At 41.3% G+C, this 13,301-nt stretch overlaps 1 long non-coding RNA gene across 1 annotated transcript in view; it reads right to left on the bottom strand.

Annotated features, from left to right (window-relative positions):
• Positions 1–13,301, bottom strand: part of LOC100909672 (uncharacterized) — a 361,625-nt gene that overhangs the window by 19,848 nt on the left and 328,476 nt on the right. The window contains exons 7-8 of the long non-coding RNA XR_005493507.2: positions 11,695–11,857; positions 10,828–10,974 (exon numbers count right to left, since the gene is read on the bottom strand). This is a non-coding gene — a long non-coding RNA (uncharacterized LOC100909672). The remainder of the gene's footprint in view (positions 1–10,827; positions 10,975–11,694; positions 11,858–13,301) is intronic.

Consider the following 13,301-nt stretch of genomic DNA (forward strand, 5'->3'; position numbering starts at 1 on the left):
AGAAATCGTCCCTTCCCTTTGGTTGACCCGAGTATTTTGTCATGAAATGTGGCAAACATATTGAGAGACAAGTGGGTGAAATCTAAGAACAAAGGGAGAGATGAATACATGAAAATATGGGGAAAAGTCTCAGAAACTTGCACTGTAAAGAAGTTCATGTCCGCATCATGCTAAGTGAAGCACTGATGGTCTTGAGGGAGAAAATACAGGTATCACTTGATTTCTTACTACTTTGTTAACACATACTCTTTTGGGGGGAGGAGTTGCGGGGGTGTTCTGAAAAGAGTATCTAGGGCACAGACAATGCAATGTGTCTCTGCTCAGTGGGATGGGAAGCTAAAGGAGGTGCTTTGGAATCATGTGGGGACGGTCCTTCCTTTCTACTTTTCCCAGAACATTTTTATGGCTCCATTATAAATTTTCAATAAATAAATGTTTCTGTTGATTAGTTAGAGATGGCAACTTCAACTTGCACAAACTCCCACCTTTCACGATACCAACACCCATTACAGAGAGCACATAGCCCCTTAAGAATGGTTAGAATATTTTTGCAGAGAAGAAGAAAGTCTTCCAGAATTAGGGTACATGAACATCCATCACTCTTTTCTGTTAATATCTAGCTTATCTTATTTAGTAATCCTTCAAGATTTGACATATATTTCCTCCTCCAAAGGATGAATTGGAATCCAAATGATTTTTAACTGTGGCCGGAAAAACTCTCTTACCTATCATGTACCAGAAAAAAAAGTGGCCTACTTTGATACGTATAAACAAATGAAGAATTTAGTTAATTGGCCTAAAGCCCAGCATAATAAAAAAGCAGAACGTCTTAAATAAAAAAAAAAAAAAACAAAAAACAAAAAACAGAACGTCTTAGTATCTACTACATAAATGAAGATGGCTTGTTTGCTTTCACTGGTACACTTTCTTTTGTATTTTCCTGTGGTCCTTTATTTGTATAACTGCTTTGATTTACTACTTTACATTCTCGCCAGATAATTAGTTCATAGGCTTGTATTATGCACCTACTCTGTGTCAGAATTCAGCTTTTGAGTAAGCATCCTGTTTAGCTTTCAAACTTTAAAGGTGCCAAAACACGTACACAGTGCTTGCTCAAGTTTTGACTCAGTATTATTACTTGTATTAGTGTTTTAAAATATAAACAATTGACTGAAAACCTTGTTTTCCAAACATCAAATGCATCAAAGGGCCGGTGGGCTAGATGTGTAGCAACATGGACATACAGAATGCTTTAAAACTGTGAGTATTGTGTGTATGCAGTCTCTGATGTAGACTCTGGCTCCTTTGGGAGGAGCAAACACCAAGGCACAACCTCCTCATTTGGGTAGAGGCCTAGCTCCTGGAGTTTCAGAAGACAGGCTCCATCTTCTTATGTCTTGGATATCCCTGTCAGTGTATCCCATTTAAACAGTATCTTCTCAGCTGCAAATGGCAGACACGCACTAAGGGAAAAATGAGAAAGATGCAGTAGATCACGCCTGGGTGAGGAGATACATGGTCAGCTACGAAGGTAATTAAAATGCACTTTCTCCTTGAAGATGAGCTCCGTGGTTAACTGCAAAGGAATTTGGGCCCATGTCACATAAATCAGAGTGGCTTTGAAATGTTAGTTTCTCTTAGACAAAGCCACATTTTCCTTAAATTTTCACTACTTTAAAGACCATCTGTACCAAAATATACCATAAAGACAATTCCAGGGAATTATCAGTTTAAAGGGGGGAAAAAGACCTGGGGTGGGCTGGGCTTGACAGTCTGGTCACTGAATTCATTCATCATTTGTCCCTATTACCATGGAATGGCTTAAGTACTCTTGTCTTGGAATTTCCAGACTTGCCTCAAAAGTAACCTACCTCCAGAGAGGGCCTTAGTTCAGGGCTCCTCTGGGTAACTTATAACTGGGAAGGGCCTGCCATTTGATTTTCCTTGGAATTTCTGACATAATGGGGCGTAATGATCAGACGCTGCCTGGAGGTGGAAAACAAGTGACGAAGGTCGGCGAACACTTGCTACATAGTTTTGGATTTTTAAAGTGGTTTTCCCGTTCATGCTTGTGCATTCCGATCAGTATTTTACAAAACACAAAGAAAAATTTAATGTCTCAAATGGCAGTATTAAAAGAGTAGCATACATTCATTAAGTAGTCACGTTTCTCTGCCATGACTCCTATCAGTATGTTGACACATCAAGTAGAAGTAAATTGTAAGAGAGCCTTTTCTAATTTGTTGCATATAATCCCGGGGAATAAAATTTTTACAAATTAAAAAAAAAAAGGACCACCTTCAAATCTCCCTCTCATACACATGCACACACCCCACTACCAATTCTCTTTCCTGGGATTCGCACTGTTCTGCACTTTATCAGGGGTGCTATAATTAAAGCTTGTTGTAAAGGGATATATTCCCTGTATATTTTATTGTCTATGAGGGGCTGAACAAAGTAAGAGGCATAAATGAATTCAGTTTTACAGTACTCTGCTACTACCTATAGACATGCATACATCTCTTAGACACTCTGCCAAATACCAATAGTTCATAAGCCTAACCTACAACAGGCAGTAAATGCGCTCCCCCAGTTTAAAATTTTACTGCGAAATACCCTGTGCGCTATGTTGACCTATACTGTCACTTTCTACACCCTCAGCTCTACTCGTGTTTGCCAACTTCCGATTCAAAATGGAAAACAACACTAACTCCTATTTCTAGATATGTGCAATAATAAAATTAAAACGGAGAGTGACTTCACAAGAAGAGGACCTAAAAATGCCAGAGCGACCGATTTGAACTACAACAAAAGAAAAACAAAATGAACCAGAACACTTTGGGTTCTGGTGTGGTTTCCGAAGCTTCTGTGTCCTGGAAGTCAGGGTTGCTTTGCAGAGTTTTGTATATTTTAAGGCTCTCTCTCTCTGAAGACATGCGAGAACTGAGAAACGATGGCAGCTTCCAGATTCCAAAGCTGGTAGGGGAACCGCTATTGCGTTCGGTCCAGTTTTTCTACTGAAACTCGCGTAAGTGAAGGCTAGCCCATCTCACTTTTCACGACGGTGAAATTCACTGGGAGGGGGTCTCCCAAGATGAGATGTGCCTGTGGCGTCCCTCTCCCTTCTCCAGATAACTGTCTTGCCCTCAACCTACTGGAAGAACCTCTCCAAGCTCAGCTCCCATATGCTTAACCCACAGGTGTTTCGCTGCCTCCTGGCAGACACTGTTTATTATCATGGCAGACAATGGGATCCGGTGAAGCTGAGAGCGCGAACGCTCATGTCCCATTTGCCAGTGTGAATTATCCTCCAATTCTAGTCCTCTAGTCGTGGTGGTCTCTGAGTGGCCCACTTTGAAAAAGAGTCTGAAGCCATTAGAACAAAAAGCACTGGAAGGGCTTAGGCTGCTAAAGGCTACATCTGGGCTTAGCAACATGCATACTAATAGCATCATTACGGCCGAGTGGTTTGGAGAGCGTGTTTACTTTGTTGTGGTTGCCGGCACCTTCTACAGCTGAATTGTTAATATGTGGTTTTAAATTCAAATAGCACACAGGGCTAATTTTCTTGTATTTGCCCAAAAAATTAGGTTACATAGTTCATCTAATTCTCCCTCCACTTTTCCATGTGTGGGTGGTACTCCTTGTAGAGAGGACTTCTTTTCCATGACATTGAACTTGAACCTGCCTGACCTTTCTATAATGAGTGAATTGAAAACATCTCCCCTTGGAATGTGCCTTGTAGATACTGGGTATGCCAGTTTTTCTGCATTTGATGAATTAAAGGGGCAGAGTCTTTTTCACAGTCCTAGGCCAGAGGAGTGAGTTAACAGGGTTAAAAGTGGAGAAATGTGGGGAGGGAGATAGAAGGGATGAAAAGGAAGAAGGAAGGAAGGAAAGGAGGGAGGGAGGAAACAAGAAGAAAGACAGGAAGAAAAGGAAGGCAGGGAGAGAGGGAAGGAAGGAAGGAAGGAAGGAAGGAAGGAAGGAAGGAAGGAAGGAAGGATTTTTAAAAGCCCTTCACAAAGAATTCTGCTTCAAGAGAAACTGGAAGTGATTAGACAAAGGTTGGTTTCTCTCAGGAGCTCTGAGTCTCTCCTGAGGTAGCAACAATCTTATTTTATTCTCCCCTCCATTTGAATATTTAAGAAAGAGCCTGCCACTTTAAAGTCCTGGGTATTTTAACAACTATTTAAAATAGCACATTTGAGATTCGTCTCTTTCAACTTGGATACCCACCATTCCTCTCGTTCTTTCTAAAAACCAGTGTCTCCCTACCTGGAATCAGTGTGCAGGGAGAGAGTCTCTCGGACCAGAGCCTTTCTCAGGATCTACCAGTGGGTTTCCGTTCCTACATGCCCATACCCATGGATGCATGCTTCTCCAGTTTTTTTAAGGGAGGAGAACACAGACTTGACGGAAGACAGCTGAAAACAGTCAGCAGCAAGAAACTCAGCACCGCAGCATCTGATCTTAATCATAATATATCCTCTGTCTGCTTTGTCAAAATCTATCACTCAAGAGCACCTTCAATGGACAGTAATTTGAGGTGTGGCTTATTAGATCACACGATCTTATGAATAATAAAAAGTTATGGAAAATTGCATCCAGGACTGCTATCCAATTTTCAGTGTGTCACCCACTTTATAGTGAGGCAGCATGTTTATGCATGATTTCTGTTTCATATGTATTGACTAGATCATTTTCTCTGTTGTCCTGAGAATTGATGACACACACTGTATTAAGAATGATGACCTCCACAAGGGGGATAACACTTCCTCTAGATTACACTATTGTCAAAACATATTGAAATTTTCTTTACACATGTTACTGCTGTATTTTTCTGCCTGAAAGACCCTGTTAAAGTGAAATCTTGTCTTTCTTTCTTTCTTTCTTTCTTTCTTTCTTTCTTTCTTTCTTTCTTTCTTCCTATTGTTGGTGGTGGTGGCTTTTTTTCCCTTTTGTTAAATAAGACCAGAGGGACAGGTGTCAGTTCTTTTTCTCTTAATACTTTGGTGGGATGACCAATGAAAAATAATAACATCATCCTTCAAAACACTGTCTGGCAGAACTATGTCAACCCTTCGGGGCAATTTTGATAACCTTTTTGGAGGAATTTGAAAGCTACAACTTCCTCTTGTGTGCTTAAAGACATTACTGTGTAGGAGCCAAGGAACTCCATTATGTATGGATTCAAATATTATGATGGGTAATTGGCGCTGAAGGAAATCCAAATAGCACAAGTCTTCCATGTAGATTGTTTTCTCTCCACTTTCCCTGGTAGAGGATGGTATTATTCTTCTTCACAGCACCCCAACCACACACACACACACACACACACACACACACACACACACACACCCCTCCTTCTTAGGAATCTACACAGCATTCAACTTGCAATGATGGAGCTGCTGATACCACCGGCATGTGAAAATGGTGTGCAAGATTACTTTCTCTTTCTCCCTTGCACCGGATCAAAATGCAAATCCACTCTCTGCCAGACACTGACCCCTTTGTGGCCGCTACACCACCCAGCACATGGCAGTGGCTCTGGAGTGAAAAAGAAGCAGAACACAATTGTTGAGCCCATAGAAAGCCAGATTATTGATCCTAGAAAAATCTCCAGATTGTTTTGGGAAGCATCAATGATAAAACACTAATGAATAGCAAAATTAAGACTAATTCTGAAATCAGATGGTAAATAATCATTGGGCCAAGCTTCTCACATCTAAGTGTATTCTTTTTCTTTCTGACTATTTTCCCACAGATTTGTGCTACGTTAATCCTATGGTGCCTGCTGATGCAGCCTTACTGATCAAACCTGAAGTATATATTTGTGCAGGGGAAGAAAGTGTAGCATATTAAAGACTAAATGTCAAGAGGTATTAAGAATAGAAAACAGAGGTACGTGAGAAGGAATTTTATGTTTTAATTTAATTTAATTTATGGGACTTTTGTATTGGAGTCCATTGAACTGACAGGAAATGAAGATAGTGCCTATCTAGCCTGAGATATGTAATGCTTGTAATTGAAATTAATTATATGTTCTTTAGAGTCTCTGGTTTCCTTTTAAAGTTGGACAGGTGGGAATACTTTAGCCCTTCATTTACAGAGGCAAGTTCAAATCCTTTACAGTGAACCTTGGGCTTTCGGAACACCCCTCTGACTCCAGACCCAAACATTCCTTTCTGACTTCGTTTTACTTAAATCACAAGGCCTCATCCACTCCCTGCAAACCCCCAGGCCACCCTGGCTGGCTGCCCATCCACACATTTCTGTCTGCTTTTGAAGCATTTTCAGAAGCCTGTTCAATTGTGCTTTGGCAAGCCAGACACCTTGATCCCTCCCAGAGACCCAAGGAAAGAGCTATCAAATTTCCTCACAGGACCCTAGAAGCTCGTGTTCTAGGGACTGAGAGAAGAAATGCTGTTCAACAAGAAGACCTTAGAATGTGGGAACATGTCACCCTGTGTGATAAAATTCTGGGGGATGTGGTGAGGAAATGAGATTGGGTGCCTCTGGAGGTAGAGAAGGCGCTGGCCTTCCTTTCTGAGAGCTGTTTTATTTTTTCAGAAGACACAATGAATGGTAATTTTCACAAAGGGGTTGCCTCAGGTCCTTCAACGAGCTGTCCCACAGTTCTGCAGCTCTTGTTGGGATGGTGGAGACGAACGCCATATCACAGGAATGCTGTGCCTTCACCTTGTCCAGGATGAAGCAGGACAGCCTCCCTCCGGCAACAAAAGGTGCCCTGGCTCCTCCCATCCTTGCAGAACCAAGGTCTCCTTGTTGTCCCGCTTGGTCTACACTGCAAGTCTTCAAGTTGATCATCCTTAGTTGCCTCCTTTTTCTACCCTGAGTTTTGCTTCTACAACCATTGGCTACTTTTTAGTTCTGGGCAGTAGTTCTGAAGAACAATATATATAGTCCTGACCTACTGGTGATGGTCTAAGTAAGACGGGGTAATGGACAGAGTGGTGACAACCCTGGAATCAACCCTTGTTCTTGTCTCAGAGACAGGAACAGAAAATACTGGGGAAGATGCAATATTTGTCCCCATTTCTTGTCCCTCCCTTCTCCCTCCCTCCTCCCTCCCCTGCCCTTCTTCCTCCCCCTCTCTCTTCCCCCTCCCACTCTCCCTCCCTCTCCCTATCCCTCCTTCCCCTTCTCCCTCCCTCCCTCTCCCCCTCCCTCCCTCCCTCCCTCCCTCCCTCCTTTCTCCTCCCCATTCAGCACAATGTTATTTGCTTTCTATAGGAAGTCTGAAGGAAATTAATCTACATGATTCTAGACCGGAAGTACAGCTACAAATCAGAAAGGGGATGGAGGTGTTTTATAAGGCACCAAACAAGCAGGACTGCTCTGGACAGCAGATAATGCAAACTAGCTTTGCTGGAAATGAGCTGCAAAATACCTTCATTTTCTACTACAGTGAAACCCTGATAAGATCACAACTGCTAGGGTCATACTGTATATCAGGAGGAATCACAGCCTTTAGAACGCCATTATTAATGCAGACAACCTCACAATCAAAGAGGATGAGGGCAGTTTCCAGATGCCAATGATTTGATCCTATCTTATTTGGCTGTTTACATTCAAATAATGTGACTGTATAAATTTAAATAATACAAACCACCAACAGATGGATCCCAGTGAAAAACTGTGCTTTCGTGCAGACCCTGAATGTACACTATACGGTGCTTTACAATTTATTTGAGCAGAGCTTGCATTTAAAAAAAATGGGGAGGGGGATAAAAAGAGGCTCATTTCTTCTACCATTATGGAAATAAAAGGACGGCGGCTTTAGTTCGAGCTGACTGTGCCAAGGAAACATGCAGTTCCCTAACCTCTGGTACAATGTACCCATAAGGTAGCAAGCATCAAAGCATATTAAAAGATATTAACTGCATATTTGCTTATGAACAAGATAAAAAGCTGTAGGGCCTCCAGGTTCTCAAGCTGTGAGTGGAACAGCTTTGCAATTTGCCTGCAAAACTGCATTTTGATCTTAATGAATATAAAATGGCTGCCATTAAAAGTAAAACAGATTATTTCGGGTCTTCCAGGGCCCATAGCTCTTTGCCGGCCTTGGAGGGCCACTATGATCTTTCATTAAAATCTCACAGCAGGGCTCCCTCACCAGCAAATCAAGCCTTGCAGTCTAGGAGATTGGCTACATTTAAAAGTAATTTTCAGAAATCTACACAGATTTTCAATTTGGTAATGAAAGCCATAAGAGAATGCAGGCGGCGTTTTGTCGAATATTGTTACTGATCCAGCGCTCACATTCGTTAGAAATTAAACTGCCCCGTAACTACCGCGCCGATGGCAGCATGCCATTTCGGCTGCGTTCTAATCTCCGTTTGTTAATGAGTAGCATGTGCTAATTGTTGTCATCCTTCCACAGGAGCGGTCCTTCCCTAGCTAACATATTGTACCTGCCCAGAGGTGGAATCTTTTGCTTTGTCCCCGACCAAGTCGGAAGAGAGCTGGAGTCTCTGTGCTCGACCAGGGAGAAAAGCACCCTTCCACAACCTTGGCAAGAGGGAATTGAATCTCAAACTAGGTGTTTTTATTTTAGTTGATGGATCGCTTTTGTTGTTGTTTGTATTTGCTGTTGTGGCTGTTGGGTTGCTCGGTTGTTGTTTTCAGTCAAGCCCAAATTTTCTAAAGTTCCAGAAGAGACCAAACGCTAACTACAAAGAAAGCTTTCAACACTGAGGGTTCCTAGAACCACATCAAATAAAGGGTAACCTGTTTAGGAGGGTCGAAAGGATGGAATGTCCCGGAGACCCTTAGTGTTTGTCAGTCATGTGAAGAGTGTAGCTCCTCCCCCGGAACGGTCATACATCCCCGCGCCCTTTCAAAGCAGGCAGATTTGACTGGGTTCCTTACTGTGTCCCTAGACACAAAATCCAGGCAACTGAGGGGTACGCTACTCTGAAGGTGTGTGAGGGGTGGAAGCCATAAGAGAATGCAGTGTGTTCTCAGAGTCTGTAGCTCCCCTAAAGGAGAGAAGGCACAGAAAGAGGGACTCAGGAAGCTCAGTATTCTGGTGTGTGGTGCAGACAGACATCTGAATAAAGAGAAGCTTAAGATAATTACAGATGATTAAATAGAAAACATTTATGTGCATGCGTTCCAAGACAGAATGAAACCGCTTTCTTTTCTTTATGCTTGTCCTTCCTTGATAAAAGGACTAAGGAGAGTTATTTTTTTCTGAGATCCTAGAAACAAAAATGTCAGATATACTTCTCTTTTGGAAAACGCATTCAATAAATTTTCTTTACTTGGCAATTCTCTTTACCTGGCACCTTTAGGGCAAAGCACTTCCCTGCACTAAAATGTGACGAACAACAAGAGCTGCTCTCTACTTTCTCTCTGACTGGATATAAATTCTTCCTGCTGATACAGAAAGAATCTCCATTTAGAATAGCACTTCTCCTTGGCAGAGTGCTGGCAGCCACAAGAGAGAGAGCATATATGCAAAAGATATGTTTATTTTCAGGGAGCCAAGGCAGGCACTGTGGCTGGGTTAAGTAAGACTCTGTGCTTCGAGCATCTGAGAGGCTTGCCTGGGCTAGGTTTCTTTGGTTTTCACAATGAACAATTTTAATTGGGCGGGATGTCTATGATTCTAAAGAAGTGACACAAGGCCCCTTAACAAGGTGTCACCGTTAATGTGGAGAGAGCTCACACCACATCCTTGTCTCGGTGGCCTCTGGAGACCATGGGAAATAGCTATAAACAACTCGGTAAGCAGTTTTGAGCCTGTCCCTACCCGTGTTTGTTATTCTAATTGCAGGAAACATCCCTGTGATACATTAGGGTTTTTTTCCCCCTCAACGTGACATTCTGAGAAATTCTGCCAAATCCTCCCAAACCCACAGGAGCCAGGCTTCTTTCATTTGTCCTGTCACCAGCGGCTCTAACAGTCCTGAGAACTTTCAGATACATTTTGACAACTGTACACTTTAAGGTCCCGCATCATGGTTTTAGCATATGCTCAGCTGTGCACAGAGGAGTTAAGACATGTTATCGATTTTTACTGTCCGGAGCTAGAATGCAACAAAGAGTTAATGTCCCCTCATTAGCTATCATGCAGAAGAAAGCAGGACTTTAGGTCTTGGAAGTTAATGTAATTATTCTTCAGATAATAAAGTTGAGTTTTACTGGTAATAATAATGCCTAATTATTTAATTCTTTTCAGAAGAAAAACAAATGGAAGCGAGAATTGTTGTTGTCCATCACCTTTAATTTTTCAGTTCTGTTGGAAAATACATATTTATATATACACACATATGTACTGAGGGGAAACTATTACTTAAAAATTAAAGACAAAACATGCATGACTTTGTAATTGGCAAAATAAAAGTTTCCAAAGGGTGTCAGTTATTATTTTCTAAACTTGTGTTTTCTCTTACAGTTACGTTTTTAAACTAAATGTTAGGACAAAACAAAATTGATAGGAGGAGTTAAAGTAGTTGTTTGCAAATGTATCTACTAAAATCCATACTTCTTTTATAATTTTATTATTAATTTTGCGCGTTCAATTAAAATCCCAAAGCCTCCGGTTGAGCAAATCTCTGGGAATATTATAGTATCTGTTTTGAGCACATAAAGTTTTAAATTTTGTTATTTTTATGAAAACTATTCTAAATTGTATATGCAAGCTCATAAATGGTTTGAAATACAACATTCAAGTAAATATAAACTATTTTGGATTTACTCAACAAACCCCATAGAGCCAGCCCTAAAGGGACAAGCGGCTAATTGTGAAAGTACTTCCAAGTTTATACATAACTTCACCCCAGAAATAATACTTACATAGCAGTTTGAGGCCAGATTTGGAGCCACGCACCTCAGTGCTTGGAGGGTGGGGAGCAGAGGCAGGAGAATGGATCTCTGTGAATTTCAGGCCATTCTGTTCTACGTGGCCAATTCCAGGCCATCCAGGGACGACACAGTGAGACCCTGTACAAATAAACAAACAGTGTCAAACCCAGTTTGATCCCAAGGTAGGCCCAGATGAATCAAAATTTTTATCATTTAGCTGAGCTGAATTCAAATGCCTTTTCACTTGTCCTGTGCTTCTAGAGAACAGAAAGTCATGGGCTACAATGGAGTGGAGAATGAGACGAGCAGCTAGAACATCAGGGCAAGACGAGCATGGGAAGGAGCATGGATAGAATCCTGTCCTGAATCTCCTACGTGGTCTACGGCCTTACCACCCTGAATGTGCCCAATCTCGTCTGAATCTCCCATGTGTGTGGGAAGGATCCTAGATCCAGGGTCCTTTCTTTCACAATATCTCAAACTCTCTATGCTTCTTCTCCAAGTGTGCACAAGTTCAATTTTCTCTACATCCACATCAACTGCCTTCTCCATCTTCCTAGGGCGTCATCACCCTCCAGGCGATGTTAGGCAGATGAGGAGAAAGGCAACAAAGAAGTAATAGCTGAAGAAAACACTTCTGCTTTGGCTTTAAACAAGGAAGTTCAAATGAGTGTCCTATGCCATGTGCTATTTAACTCACTTAGAGGACTGGCTAAAAGCAATGTTACCAGGTGCCCTAACCTACCCACCGCAACAGCCTACAAGTCTATGGCAATCTAACTATGACTAGGGACAGCCAGCAGTTGGGAAGACATCAGAGACAGGCAACAATAAGCATGATGCTTGGGAAGTACGCACCGCACGGGATATTGCGGAATCTCTTATTTCTCCTGGCTTCCCAGGAGTATGGATGTTGTATGAAGGATGGACTTCTATCTTGAGCATTTGATGAGTGTTCTTCTGTGTTTCTAATTAATTGAGAAGGATAGAGGTTTCCCATATGACATTAAAAAAATAGAACCTAGCAAAATAGAATAGAAAAAAAAATACTTTGAGGCACTGAGGAGAATCTGAAACTGGTATCAACGAGTAAAAGTAGACACTCCAGACTGGCTGGAGTGTGTTATGTGGGGACTGACTTCCAGAGATAGTAACTGTGCCCTTCTATAAAAGCAGTAACAATCTCTTTACCCAACATAGAATCTGGAAGGGTGTCAGGACCACACTGGAGGCGTTTTAATATCTCTGGAAGGCAGAAATGAAGCGAAAGCAAAGGCCACGCCAAGTTCAAAGGCTCATGTTTATACATAGGAGACAAAGGAGAACTGTTTTCTAGGATCTGACTGTAAGCTGTGTGGAAGAGTGACATTTGCACTGAGGTTACATGTGACAGTCAATGCTGTCTCTGAGAGATGTGGACTCCACTCATCTTGACCATGAGCTATTGAAGGCTCATGCACAGAGGAAGGGGCATCTGCCTCTGTTTCTGTTAAGAACACCAGGAGGCTTTGGGAAATAAGTGGGGTGGCACAGTGGGGTTTTGATTTTGTTATTGTTGTCGTTGGCAATTGTTCCAAATAGCAGAGAGTAACTCATCAAAACAAGGTGAAGTGCTTCTTCAGAGGCTGGAGAAAGTGCATGTGGACAAAAATACCCAAACCAAACGATTTATACATAAAGTCTAAGAAGCAAACACTAAGTAAAGCTTTCAGGTATGGTTCTAACCTGTGTCAGAACATGTGAATTAGAGGATGTTAAGTTGCAAATGAATTTGGCAGAGACGTTTCAAAATAAACCGAACCAATACATATGGCTTAAATTTCATTGATGTATGATAATTTACAGACTAAGAATAATACAATAAATGCATAATTTATCTTTGAGCAAAGAATATGATGTGGATGTTTGAGCCAAAAGTAATAAGAAATTTAAAAAGAGTGTTTTATTACATGAGAGTTTGTTAGGTTACCAGAGAAATAATGCTAGACATAGAATTTATCCTAGAATGCAGGAAAGCAAATATCAGTATACAGAAATTAAAGAGACAATCCAGCAACTAAATATTTTCAAGGGAAGATAAGCCTATTTTTAAAATTCTGACAAAATAATCACAGATTATTTTAGAGGTATATAAAAACGATACCATGAAAGGAGCATTCTTTTCCCCCTTTTAAAGCTATTCAATGTAGAATATAAAGGGATGTATACCCCCAAATGGAAGGCTGAAGACATGGTGAAGAGCCAATATAAAAAGTGCTCTAAGAATATTGTCAGGAGGGTTAAAGCTTGACTAAAGGCTGAAAAACTGCCAAGGACAACAGAAAGCTATTTTAAGCTGTTTGTAAAGAAGAACAAAGGGATAGGTACATTGATTGGGGCACACAGCAAAATGTTAACAGATGTCACAGAAAACAGAACGATTCAACTCCTGTTTTGATTCTATGGTCTCTATCAAGAAGAATGAT

This window comes from Rattus norvegicus, chromosome 14 (genome assembly GCF_036323735.1).
Source record: "Rattus norvegicus strain BN/NHsdMcwi chromosome 14, GRCr8, whole genome shotgun sequence".
NCBI classification, from domain to species: Eukaryota; Metazoa; Chordata; class Mammalia; order Rodentia; family Muridae; genus Rattus; species Rattus norvegicus.